Source organism: Aquarana catesbeiana, linkage group LG08, assembly GCF_042186555.1.
Source record: "Aquarana catesbeiana isolate 2022-GZ linkage group LG08, ASM4218655v1, whole genome shotgun sequence".
Taxonomy (NCBI): domain Eukaryota; kingdom Metazoa; phylum Chordata; class Amphibia; order Anura; family Ranidae; genus Aquarana; species Aquarana catesbeiana.
In genome coordinates, this window is record NC_133331.1 from 29,784,316 (window position 1) to 29,797,825 (window position 13,510).

A 13,510-nucleotide genomic window follows, 5' to 3' on the forward strand; every position below is an offset into this window, starting at 1 on the left:
AAGAAGGTGACCTGGTCTGAAGGTCTGAAGAAGGTGACCTGGTCTGAAGGTCTGAAGAAGGTGGCCTGGTCTGAAGGTCTGAAGAAGGTGGCCTGGTCTGAAGGTCTGAAGAAGGTGGCCTGGTCTGAAGGTCTGAAGAAGGTGGCCTGGTCTGAAGGTCTGAAGAAGGTGGCCTGCTCTGATGAATTGAAAGCGGAGTTCCAGACGTTTTTGTGTTTATTAAAAAAAATTGTAGCTGCTGACTTTTAATAAACACACACTCCCCTGTCCCAGGATCCAGCAATGCAGCCGCCTAAACCCTCGGGTCTCTAACTCGCCTCTCCCCAGCATCGGCGTCACAAGCGTGGTCACCCTCGGCTGTGACAGCTTGCGCCTCACAGCCAGGTGCGCACTGCTCATGCGCGAGTCACACTGCGCCTCCTTGATTGCCGGGCAATCTTCTGGGACCTGTGACATGTCCCTGAAGATTGCAGGGAGGGAGGGCGAGAGAAGAACTTCTGCTCAAGTCGCCAATCCCCTCCCCCTCCAAAAAAAATGACATGCCAAATGTGGCATGTCAGGGTTAGGAGTCCTTAAAGTGAAACTTCCACTTTTGGGTGGAACTCGGCTTTAAAAATGGTTTAAGGAACACAAAAACGAGTTTGAGGTGTTCACTTGCAAGTTACAGGACTTAAAGGATTTGGTAGTGACGGCTTGGTGACAGATACCACAACTTACCCTCAGAGGTCTAGTGGAGTCCATGATTTGGTAGGTGGTCAGATTGTTTTGGCTGATCTGTGTATATGCTACAATCTGACTGTACAATCAACCAAAGCTATGTAATACGAGGGGCCTACCCAAATTACTCAATCAATCTGTATCTGATCAGGTAGGCCCTTGTACTACATACTTGTTGGTAGATCTAAAAGAGATGGAACAATTAGATTATAGCTATTCAATTTATTATTAACCTCTTACCAGCCACATAACTCATAAAGGTGGAAGCAGAAAAAGTGGGCTTTATTGCCCATATGCGTCCATTAAATGTGTGGATGGGGGAATTCGGTCAATGAAAAATTAATAATAGGCTGCTTGCTGTCCCCAGCCTTAGTTTTGCTCATGTATTCCTACAGATCTTGTGCACTCTAGAACCAACAAGGGATCACTGCTCCACCCCACCCAATAAGAAACTTTTTTTGGGGACATATTCATTTTAATTGAATAATTTCAATTTTTTTTTATTATTATTATTTAATCAATCTAATTACTGAATGACAAATTTCAACCCACGGAATAAAATGTATAAATGTAATATCAAGGTTGTCTCTAAATCCTGGGCACCACATTGAATACCTGTTACAGCTCTGTGATGATATTGCTTGTTTCCAGTCTTGTTCCAGCCTGCCTGCCCTGTAGTGGACTCTACTCATTGCTGACCTGGACTGCCTGACTACCCTTTGCTTGCCACTTGACTTGACCCCTGCTTGGATCTTACTACTCTCTGGTCTTTCCTGGTGGGGCAATATCAGTGGCGGTTGCCTGGTGCCAGTGTCACGTACCTGATTCGTGAGCCTGATGAGTAGAGGAGGCGCCTCTCGTACCACACTGGCTTGTGGGTTACTGAAGGTGAGACAGCAACCACAGGGGCACGGTGGCGTAGGAGTGCCTGAGATCAGTTCTGTAGATCAGAACACACAGAAGCTGCAGACCAAACAGCAATGAGTCTATGCAGGAGCTCAGTTTAAATAGCCCGCCTGGCGTATGCGCGTGCGCAGATGCGCCGACCAATGCGCTAGTGCGCATGCGCGTACGCCAAGAACCTATAAGTGTACTGTGGACCTGTCTTTCCTGACAGCCAGTTTGCAGCAAGGAAAACTGGAGGCCATTTGAGGTTCCAGTCATCATCCCTTGTGGGATGCACTGGTTAAGACCAACTGGTACTTAGTCCCCGTGTACCTGTGTCCTGGATGAGCCCACATCGGGGTCACCATGACCATATCATACCCTTCAAAACCCTGCCAAATACAGAATGCCAGTCCATATTTATGTTGCTGAACAAAGTTCTCTAAATCCTGCGAAAACGTCATGTTTATTAACTGACCACATTACCGCCTTAATAATACTAGATAAACCAAAAAGAGCCAATGAATGTGTCTACAGTAAATTCTGCTGCTTTCTTTTTTTACATTGCTGATCAAAGTAAACTCGTCAATAAAGCCTGGGCAAGGAAAAAAAAAAGTTTTCTCAAGCAGTGGGGCTGTGTCCGCTCTACACAGGTCAACTGGTCGTTTTTGTCTAGGTGATTGGAGAACAGAGATATACTTACCTAAGGCAGCATAGCCAGCCCTCCTGTACTGGGCCCAGGCCTCATCACTTTAAAAGGGGGGCCCGGGCATCTGCTGAGCAGTACTGAATTATTGCTGACACTTGTGCTGCTGGCTTCTACTTTTTTTCCGCTGGTTACACTGCAAGAGGATTGGTTCTAGTATTTGCACCCCCCCCTTTCCCCCGCTGTCTGGGACCCTTGTGTACCCCTATCTTCCACAGTGCTGCTGTTTTCCCTCCTCTTCTCTCCTGCCAGCAGCTGCCAAGGGCACACAGGTGGGTTATTTCAGGATGGTGAGCGGGGGGGGGTCATCCGCCATCCTGTATGAACACACTACCCTGAATGAACACAGTAAGTGATTGGTACCGACTGCTCACTATGGGGGGTGCAGATATTGCCTTTGTGCTGCTTTTCACTTGAATGTGTCTTGTTCAACCAGGGTGTAATTTCTGCCATGCCAAAGCATAGCATTGCATTTTAGAAAAAATATAATTTGATATTTTTGGAGGAGGGGGGGGGGGGGCCCAGTCAGGTAACCTGTAAAGGGCCCCATGATTTCTATCAGGGTACCTGGCAAAAAAAGGGTACCCCTCCATTTCCCCTCCCCCCCCCAAAAAAAAAAAAAAGCTTTCATATATGTTACAGGAGGAGAAGCAAATTAGCGGTTCTTTCATTTTTAGGTGAAGGTCTGTTTTAAGCTGCAAAGGTGGGGAATGGGGGGGTGTTCACATGCCAAAAGTGATCGATCCTGTTGCACATCAGTCACTTTCTGGCTGCAGAACAACACAACCCATTCAAACTAATTTAGAAATGCTTCAAGTGCTCCACAACTGACCCCTGCAAAAAAAATTAAAAATTGAGAAGTTTACTTTAATGCTGAGCAGCCCACAGCACTCCTATCAGAAAACGAATTATTGGTTCTTTGTGCAGAAGGCAGGAATGCCATATTGCCAGTACAGGCCTGCCTCCAGGATTAGGGTTGCCACCTGTCCGGGATTCACCCGGAAAGTTCGGATTTGGAATCATGTGCCCGGGTTTCAGGCTGCCTGAAACCCGGACACATTATTCAGACTGGACTCTGGCTTCCCAGCAGGGTTGCTGGCTGCAGTTGTCTAAGATGAGAGTGTCTGTTACACTCTCTTTCATGCTGCTCAAAGCCAACACTAACAATCCCCCCCCAAAAAAAAAAAACACATACAGATGGGAGAGGAGAGAGGGCTTGATCTGCACCTCTTCCTCCCGGCCCTACCGCTCTGGGTCTGCCCACACTCCTTAGAAAAGGAAAGCGGGGGCTGGAAATTTGAAGTCCAGCAGCCTCAGATACATCTGGATGAGAGGTGCTGACTGCCAAGGGGTGAGTGAGCTCACCATCCATCCCTGTCTGTGACTGAAATCTCCCCCCTTCTCTCTCCTGCCTCTGAGTGAGTACACTAGGTTAAATCAGGGTTCTCAGAGCACCCCTTACATCAGAGTTCCCCTTTACACCAGAGGCCACAGTGTTCCCCCTTCAAGCAGAGTCCTCTCCGTACATCAGAGTTCTCAGTGTTCCCCCTTAAATCCGGGTTCCCAGAGCATCCGTTATGTCAGAGTCCCCAGAGTTCTCCCTTACAGAGCCTGCAGAGTCCCCCCTTACAGTGAAAGGGAACTCTGTGGACTCTGATGTAAAAGGGGAACTCTGTGGACTCTGATGTAAAGGGGGACTCTTGTTATTTAAGTTCATATGATTAGAAATGTTATTTAATAGCAAAATATATGTACAGGTCATACTACAAAAAACAATTGCTGTGCGCCGATAAAGTGTTCGGGTTTGACTTGAAGAAAAGGTGTCATCCCTACCCCAGATCCCTGCCATAGGTTTCACACTTCCCTTGCATTATATATACAAGAAATCACTTTAAACATGCACTCTGGTTGTAGAGACAACACTCTCTTTCTTTCCATCCATGTTGCTCGGGGAGGACTGCACCATTGATTGTGCATTCTTGCTGTGTGCTTTCCTCTACGTGTCTTGTGTAAGAAGGAGACACGGCTCCCTACGCAGCCAGAACCTGCTGACCAGCAGCTGTAAGACTCTGCCAGAAAATCCCTTTATGCAAAATCAGCACAACTGCATCACTAGGTACATGAAAGGCATTAGTATTACAGATTTTACTTTTTATTAGTTCCTTGGGAAACTTTATTGCTTGTTTTTGCTGAACCTTTCTTGTAACTTTGTTACCTTATTTTTGCCTTGTTTGAAGTTGCGTGCTTGTAGCCATGTTAGCACATTTGCACCAGAAATAATTGAGTACTGTCTGCATAGCTCCCAGCTGTCCCTGATTTTGAGGGACTGTCCCTGATTTGGAGCAATGTCCCTCTGTCCCTCATAATTCCTCATTTGTCCCTCATTTTGGTCTGATCTATATAGTTGTATATAAAATGCGCTTTTTATCTATCGAAAAGTGTTTTCCAGCGCTAAACCTTTCATCTGATTTCTAAATTGCTGCATTTGTAAATTCCAAAAGCCAATATAAAGGAATAGTAGTGGTAAAAAAAAAAAAAGCACTTTAACCAATCTTGTTTTTTTTTGTGCAATTCTCCTTTAAGGGGGCGTGGCAAGGGGTGTGTCCTATGCCTGCATACTTTTGCTGATAGGTGTCCCTCATTCCCATCTCAAAAAGTTTGGAGGTTGGAGGTATGTGTCTGTGAAACTTTTTTTCGTTAATATTACTGCCTTAACCATAGAAGAATTGGGTATGTATCCTGAATCTTAGATTGTTAGTGGACATAAAAAGTACCATGGACGTTTTCTTTTTAATGCAAGGAAGATAATGATAGATGATGGTGTAGGTTCCTTGGGGGGGGGGGGGTGTCACATTATTTAGAAGTAGCATTTCTCTGCTGAATCTACCTGTCATCCTACCTTTCAGGAATGAGAACAATATAAACGTGTTCATTTCAGGGATGGTTCTGTTTTCTTGGCTCAATTATTGGGCACTGAGCTCTAATTGGTCAAGATTTTCTCTTCAGTTGCCATTTGGAACTGTACATGTGAATACAGATACGGTGCATTTGACCTCATTTCATGCTCCATATAACTGATTTTAATCTGCCGTGTGGAGTATTTAGTGTGGTGTCATTTTTATTCATGTTAGATGCTGACATGCACCATTTGCACATTGCGAAAAGATAACAATCATGCTGAAATGCTTTGATCTTCACTATTTTGCCAGTGTCTTGTGTAGCACCCCACTGACCTCTGGAAGCATGGTGGTACCCCCAGAGACAGGGTGGGCTGACATTTCCCTTGATCTCTTAGGCAATAGTGGGATGTGAACAGATGGGTAAAAGTCAAAAAGTTCATTAGCTCACACCAAAACTTCTGGGCAGAGGCGTAACTAGAACCTTCGAGGCTCTGGTGCAAGAAACCATGCGGGGCCCTTCCCACTGATCCTGGGGCTCTTTGCTCCCATTGTGGGGCCCTTTATTACGGTCCCGCTGAGGGCCACCTTCTGCTGTCTTGGGGTCCCCCCATGGTGGCAGAATGCCAGAGCCCAGTCGCAAGTGCAACCTTGCAACCCTGGTAGTTCCGCCACTGGTGTTAGTAGTTTTTTTTTTTTTTTTTTTTTTTTTTACCGTTTTATTTTTATAATTTTTTTTTACAACTGTATTTTTTTATTATTTTTACATATTTTTTTAGGACCCCTGTTGGGGTCTTTGGTGAAATATCAGGGGTCTGTTTAGACCCCTGATATTTCACCAAAGCCCCCCAACAGGGGTCCTAATAACATATGTCAGAGAAAGGGACTGCGGACAGATTCCTTGGTCCCTTTCTCTGCAGCCTCAGCTGCAAAGAATGAATGAGCAGGAATAGCAGAGATTCCTGTTCATTCATTAACTGCGGAATAGTAAACACGCTTTACTATGCCCCAACTATGAATGAATTAAAAAAACATAAAAAAACAGAGTCAGCAATTGGTACCGATCACTGACTCTATTCATGAAGACAAGGAAGGAACCAGTAAATGGCACATTTACCGGCTCCCTCCCCGCTCCCCATCCTGACAGTATACCCACCAGCAACCGGTGGGAGGTGGATTCCTGGCAGCACTGCAGGGGGGGTGTGGAGGGTTGGCCAGGAAAGCACACAGGGGCCTGGGGCAGTAGAGTTGTTCTTAAGTTGAATTTGTTTGTAAGTCGGTACAGGTACATTTTTTAAGTGTAGCTATAGCCCAAAAAATTTTTTTTACACTTTTTGGATAGCATAGGGAAGCTTTAACACCCCTGTATCATTTGTTTTGCTGTCTGTGCCCCTGTTCAGAAGATGTCACCTCACTTTCTGTCCCAATGACAATTGGATTTTTAACATTGGGTTGTTGTGGAAACAAGGATTTGTGATAAAGCATCAGTGGAGACACCTTTTTCCCATAGTAAGTCTTACAGGAGAGAATTTCCCCTCCTACCCTGTTTCCCCGAAAATAAGACCTAGCGTGATTGTCGGTGATGGCTGCAATATAAGCCCTACCCCCCAAAGAAGCCCTAGCTAAAGTCCTTGCAGGTCTTATTTTCAGGGTAGGGCTTATTTTTGGGGAAACAGGGTAGGGCTTATTTGGGGGGTAGGGCTTATATTGCAGCCATCACCGACAATCACGCTAGGTCTTATTTTCGGGGAAACAGGGTAGGGGTAGATTTCCTCTCACTTCCTGTTGTCTCCCTCCATTTGTAAGTAGGAGTCATTTGTGATTCGGATATTTGTAACCCGGGGACCTCCTGTAATAATACATTCGGCACTGTCAGCGCAGTATAAACTGTATGTAGCATCAGCCACATACAGTATGCAGTGCTGTTGTCCAACAGTGGTATGGGGACTCCCGTCCCATTCCCAGAACACAATTGAGTTGGACTGAGCACCACTCAGCCATTTACAGGAAGCCTTGTATTCTATGAATGAATACAAGGCTTCCTGCGAATGGTCAAGGTGAAGATCGTGACGTCATCGTGACGTCATCCGCTCGGCTCTCCCCTTCAGCCATTCACAGCAAGAATGGAATGCGAATTTCCTGTACTGCTGCAATACAGTGGTGTATACTGTATGTAGCTGGCCCAAACAAACAACTTAAAGTGATAGCAAAGCTGGGGTTAGGCCTTACCTGTTTGTATGCTGCTGTTCAGGTGTAGGGCACTTTGGAGGGTGACAATGTTGTGTCTCAACATTTTATTCACACAGTGGGATATTTTTAGGTTGGAGTTAAGGGCTAGCTTGGCCCAATGCGTATGTGATGCCTAATTGCCTCTGTAGGAGCTGTAGATCACTGTAGTAGCTTGGGTCTAAATGCTGCTGTTCTCCATGTGCTGTAGTGCATAGTAAACACGGGGGGGCGCTCACTTGGCACAGCCACCATTCAGAGAATGCCTTGCATTTTTCCCAATCAATGCAAAGTGTTCTCTGATTGTTTGAGGTGGGGAGTAAGGTGGGGGCATCACAATCTTTACCTTGTCCAATCAGAGAATGCCTTGGTAATGACTCCAACCTGGAACTGGTTACAAGTTTATAAAAGCAGCTAAGTGGTTACACTATTTTTAGGCCTTTTTACACCAGGTGTGTTGGGACTCTGATGGGCATCCGCATACCTCCCAACTTTTTGAGATGGGAATGAGGGACAAATGGGCGTACCCGTATGTCCCTTTGTATTAGCCGCCGTGCCATTGCGTGCGCGCTGCCGGCGGCGCGTGCACGCGCCATCCGGGAGCTCCGTGAGTCGGGTCGCGGGTCCTGCGGCGCCGATCGCCGCAGGGATACCCACTCACGGAGAGGGCGAACGGGGAGATGCTAATGTAAACAAGCATCTCCCCGTTCTGCCTAGTAACAGTGTCACTGGTCTCTGCTCCCTGTGATTGGGAGCAGAGATCAGTCTCGTGTCACATGTAGCCACGCCCCCCCACAGTTAGTAACACATCCCTAGGACACACTTAACCCCTCCCCGCCCCTAGTGGTTAACCCCTTCACTGCCAGTGTCATTTACACAGGAATTAGTGTATTTGTATAGCACTGATTGCTGTATAAATGACAATGGTCCCAAAAATGTGTCAAAAATGTCCTATGTGTCCGCCATAATGTCGCAGTCACGATAAAAATGGCTGATCGCCGCCATTACTAGTAAAAAAAAAAAAATTATAATAAAAATGCCATAAAACTATCCCCTATTTTCTAAACGCTATAACTTTTGCGCAAACCAATCAATAAACGCTTATTGCGATTTTTTTTTACCAAAAATATGTAGAAGAATATGTATCGGCCTAAACTGAGGAAAAAATGTTTTTTAAAATATTTTTTGGGGATATTTATTATAACAAAAAGTAAAAAATAATGCATTTTTTTTTTCAAAATTGTCGCTATTTTTTTGTTTATAGCGAAAAAAATAAAAACCGCACAGGTGATCAAATATCACCAAAAGAAAGCTCTATTTGTGGGGAAAAAAGGACGTCAATTTTGTTTGGAAGCCACGTGGCACACAACTGTCAGTTAAAGCGACGCAGTGCCGAATCGCAAAAAACACACTGGTCAGGAAGGGGGTAAATTCTTCCGGGGCTGAAGTGGTTAAAGGATAATTGTCCAAAAAAAACAAGATTGGTTAAACCCACAAGTGCTTTTTCTACCACTACTATTCCTTTATATTGGTTTTTGGAATTTACAAATGCAGCAATTTAGAAATTGGATGAAAGGTTTAGACCTGGAAAACGCTTTTTGATAGCTAAAAAGTGCATTTTATATACAACTATATAGATCAGACCAAAATGAGGGACAAATGAGGAGGAATGAGGGACAGAGGGACATTGCTCCAAATCAGGGACAGTCCCTCGAAATCAGGGACAGTTTGAAGCTATGCGTCCATGTGCAGCACAGTCCTAATGCAGGACAATGCTAAAAATGTTGTTCCCCATAAGGCCAGTTTACACTACACATTGCAGTGTGTACACTGAAAAAAAAATACTGCACGTCTAGGCGTCAAGAAGTAAGGGAAAAAATAAAAATGACATAAATCTATCCTCCCACCCCTCAGGTTGCACTACATTAACTCCCTTCTCCATAGCTGATTACTTACCTACATCGGGGAGGTACATATTGTTACATTATAACTAATGAGTGCTGTGACAATATTTTTTGCATTCGAAGTTCAAAGTGTTAAAAACTGAAAAAGTTTGTTCTTCTGCTAGGACAGTGTAAAGAAAGCCTCTTTCTGAATATAACAAATGTAAATGGTTCATAAAAGCCTCGAAGGCCAAACCAGTAGCAGATAACAGGCTAGTGAGGCTACTAATCTCCTTAGAAAATCCTCGAACAGGAAGTGCTGTGATACATACTCTCATTCTTCTGATATTACACTGCGCTCCATTACATAATGTCATCCTAGAGAAATCTAAAAGCTTTTTCCTCCTGCTGGCATTAGGTAAAGCCTCTCTAAAAATCACTTTTCCTTTAGTCATGGATGATCATTATTTTTGATTGTAGATAATGCTTTTTATAGCAATTTTATCTAAATCTGGAATTGTGAGACCAACCAAAAGTTGTATTTCGATTATGGGTAGACGTAAACAACTGGTGGCAGCTCAGGAGCAACTGGAGTGCTAAGAGACCTGGATTCTGCTAAATTTTGGCCACCAAAGGAGTAACACTGTTGGAGCAAGTGAGTAGTCTATTGAGCATTCCTGTTGGAGCAAGTGAGTTTTCTCTTATGAACTTCTATAGGATGAAGTGAGTAGTCTCTTTAGAGGTTCTGTAGGAGTAAGTAGCATTATGATGGAGGGTTGCCAACTGTGCATCTGGAAAGGAGCAGTGCCGCCCCCCCACCCCCCACCCAGCAGTCAAAAAAAAAAAATAGAAAAAAATGTTCTTTAAGTGCACTGTGTTCAAGCGCTGGACACAGTGCACTATGGGAAGCGCCACATCAATGCAATCACGAGATTGTAGACGAGGCACTTCATTTGCAGGCTTTTGACCTGCTTTGTGGCGCTATCCAAAGCGCCGAACAGCTTCCGCCGGTAGTATTACTACGGGCGGGAGCTTTGTTCTTCTAGTTAGCTGGTCACTTCCGGTTTCCATATGCTAGTGGTGAACCGGAAGTGACACAGGCAGCTCCGTGGAATGCACGGCCCAAATGGAGCTGCCTGTAAGGTAAGTAAGTATGAGACTCAGTGATTCTGCATTTGATGGGGCACAGTGAGGCTGCATTTGATGGGCACAGTGAGGCTGCATTTGATGGGGCACAGTGAGGTTACATTTGATGGGGCACAGTGAGGCTGCATTTGATGGGCACAGTGAGGCTGCATTTGATGGGGCACAGTGAGGCTGCATTTGATGGGGCACAGTGAGGCTGCATTACACGGGGCACAGTGAGGCTGCATTTCATGGGCACAGTGAGGCTGCATTTCCAGGTGAGCCTGGAGAGAGCCCACCCCTCCTTAAAGGCACAGGGGTGCACTGGACACCCAGCACATAGCACCATGGCAGCAAAGGTGTCCAGTGCGTTACCTCACCAATATAAACACAGTTGAAACAAATGGCCACTGCCCTCACCCATAACTGGCCTTTGCAGCAAGGAGTATATGGAAGGGCAAAGCATGCAAAACAAAACCAAAGAAATTCCAAGCTCAACTTACTGACCCATTGGCAAACAACCAAATTATCCTGTCTAACAGTATGCGTTAAAAACAGGGGTTTGCACACATTTGCAAATACATGCAGGGCTGGTGCAAGGATTTTTGACACCCTGGGCAAAACCTCATTTTGCTGCCCCCTTGGCTCCACCCCTGACTCCACCCCCTTTTCCGTGCCCATGTAAACCCCACCTTTTTAATGAAGCACCCATCAAATGCAGCCCATCAGCGCCCATCAAATGCAGCATCACCAGCGCCCATCAAATGCGGCCTCACCAGCGCCCATCAAATGTGGCCTCACCAGTGCCCATTAATGCAGCCTACCAGTGCCCATCAATGAATGTTTGCTTGCTTCCATTCATTCAGGAGTCGGGACACAGACACAGTAAGCGCTGTTGCGCCTCTGACAATATGTGCCAATGGAGCGGCAGTAGCCTGATGATGCTGAGAATTAATTGCTTGCTGCAGAGAGAAGAGAGTATGAACACCAGTGGCCGGGCACCCTAGGCAGCAGGGCGCCCTAGGCGGCTGCCTAGTTTGCCTAGTGGTAGCTGCGGCCCTGAATACATGCGTAAGTTGCAGAGCCCCATTAAGGAACCCCAGTATACCTCTACAACAGAGCAATAGTTAAAAAGAGAGTATAAATAATTACAGGTTGCTCTCTGAGGTCAGGTTGGATTGAGAATCCAATGTTAGAGAGAAATAAGGAGGTGGGACCCTCTGAAGATCCTATACTTGTTCTGGTCCGTCTGATCCTCTGCAGTGCCAATGGGATCTTGTTATGCCCATAGTGGGGAGCTATAAAATATGTTGACATGATTATTCCCATTTCTGTTTGAAGAAGCAGAAGGTCATCTGTGAAATGTGTTATGAGTATAATTATAGCAACGATCCTTCCAAAAATCGATTGTGGTATCTTTTGTGATAGGTAGTCGTTTGAAGTGTATTCTAGGATAACAGATTCTAATAGCTGGATGGTAGATGGCATGTATAATATTCTCTCTACGAATGAAAACAACTATATTGTTTTAAAAAATGTAGGTTACTTGGAAGGATCAATGACTGTGAGTGTAATGAATGTAACATACTGACTAGTGACACCTCAAATATTCTACATTTCCCAATTATGTGTTTAGTATGGAATTGATGGGATGTGGTGTCTTGGGATCTAGTCAGGGCCGTCTAATATTATATAATATATAATATTATATTGATTGGACCCTGGGCAATAATAATATAATATTGATTGGACCCTGAGCAAACATTTTCTTGGGCCCTCCCGAATCTACATATAAACTATTTGCGGGCAGTGCAGGCTCCAGGGGAAGCTGCCTTGGGCCCCACAACAATGACTAGGCCAGGGGCAGCTGTCCCTTTTGCCCTGTGCTAAAGACGGCCCTGGATCTAATGGAGGGATTCAGTTGCATCTTATGAATAGCCTTTTTAGCAATCCTGTTGGAAGCAAGGAGCTTTTTTTGGAGATTCTGTAGGAGCAAGTGAGCAGTCTCTTTAGTAATCCAGTTGCCGTCAAGTTTCCGTCAGCAAAAAAAAATTGTAGTGTATTGTACACAGCACCTAAAGTATATAAAGAGTTCTCCAGCTGTTTTGGTGTTCAAATACAATATCCCATTTCCTACACCTACCCGTTCCTTTATAGTATTATGTTTCTTAACCCATTACAAGGGTTTTAAAGCATTCATCCTCAAACTCATGTATGTATTTTTTAAACTAATGGCATTGTAAGTAGTGTTCATGTCCCTTTATGTATTTGCAGGCTTTGGAAAGTAGGGAAAGTGAGCATGACAGCCAGACAACCAGCATCTTCCGAAGGAGAAGTTACCAGGGGAAGCCTCCCCATTGCTTTCATGACAGGTTTACTCTGACATAACTCTGGAGTTATAAATGTTTCTTGTCGCCATGAAGTCCTGTCTACATTTGTTTATGATTATCTAAGGAATGTGCGCGCTCACAACTCCAGGACCCTCATATATAAGAGCAGCTGAAGATTAAATAGCTTCTAAATGATCTCGTAAGCTACTGACATATGGAAGTAATATACCAGGGGTCCTCAAACATTTTAAACAAAAGGGCAGGTCACTGCTCTTAAGACTTCTTTGAGGAGCCAGACTGTGGCTGGTGGAAATAGAAAATGCCCTGGTGTCATTGGTCAGAGGGGGACAAACAACCCCCTGGCATGGTGGTAAATGGGGGTAAAAAAAATGCCTCAGGGTTAGTGATGACTAGGAATATAAAATGACTGTACCCAGTGTCTGTGACCAAATGGAAGAGGGATAACCCAACCCTTGGTGTCAGTGAAAGGAATGGTGTCATATTTCTGGTATCAGTAGGAGGAATAGTGCCCCATCATTGGTGTCAATGCATTTTAATAGCACTGATCGCTGTATAATTGTCAATGGTTTCAAAAATGTGTCAAAAGTGTCCTATGTGTGCGCCATAATGTCGCAGTCCCGATAAAAATCGCAGATTGCCGCCATTACTAGTAAAAAAAAAAAAATAATAATAAAAATGTCATAAATCTATCCCCTATTTTGTAGACGCTATAACTTTTGC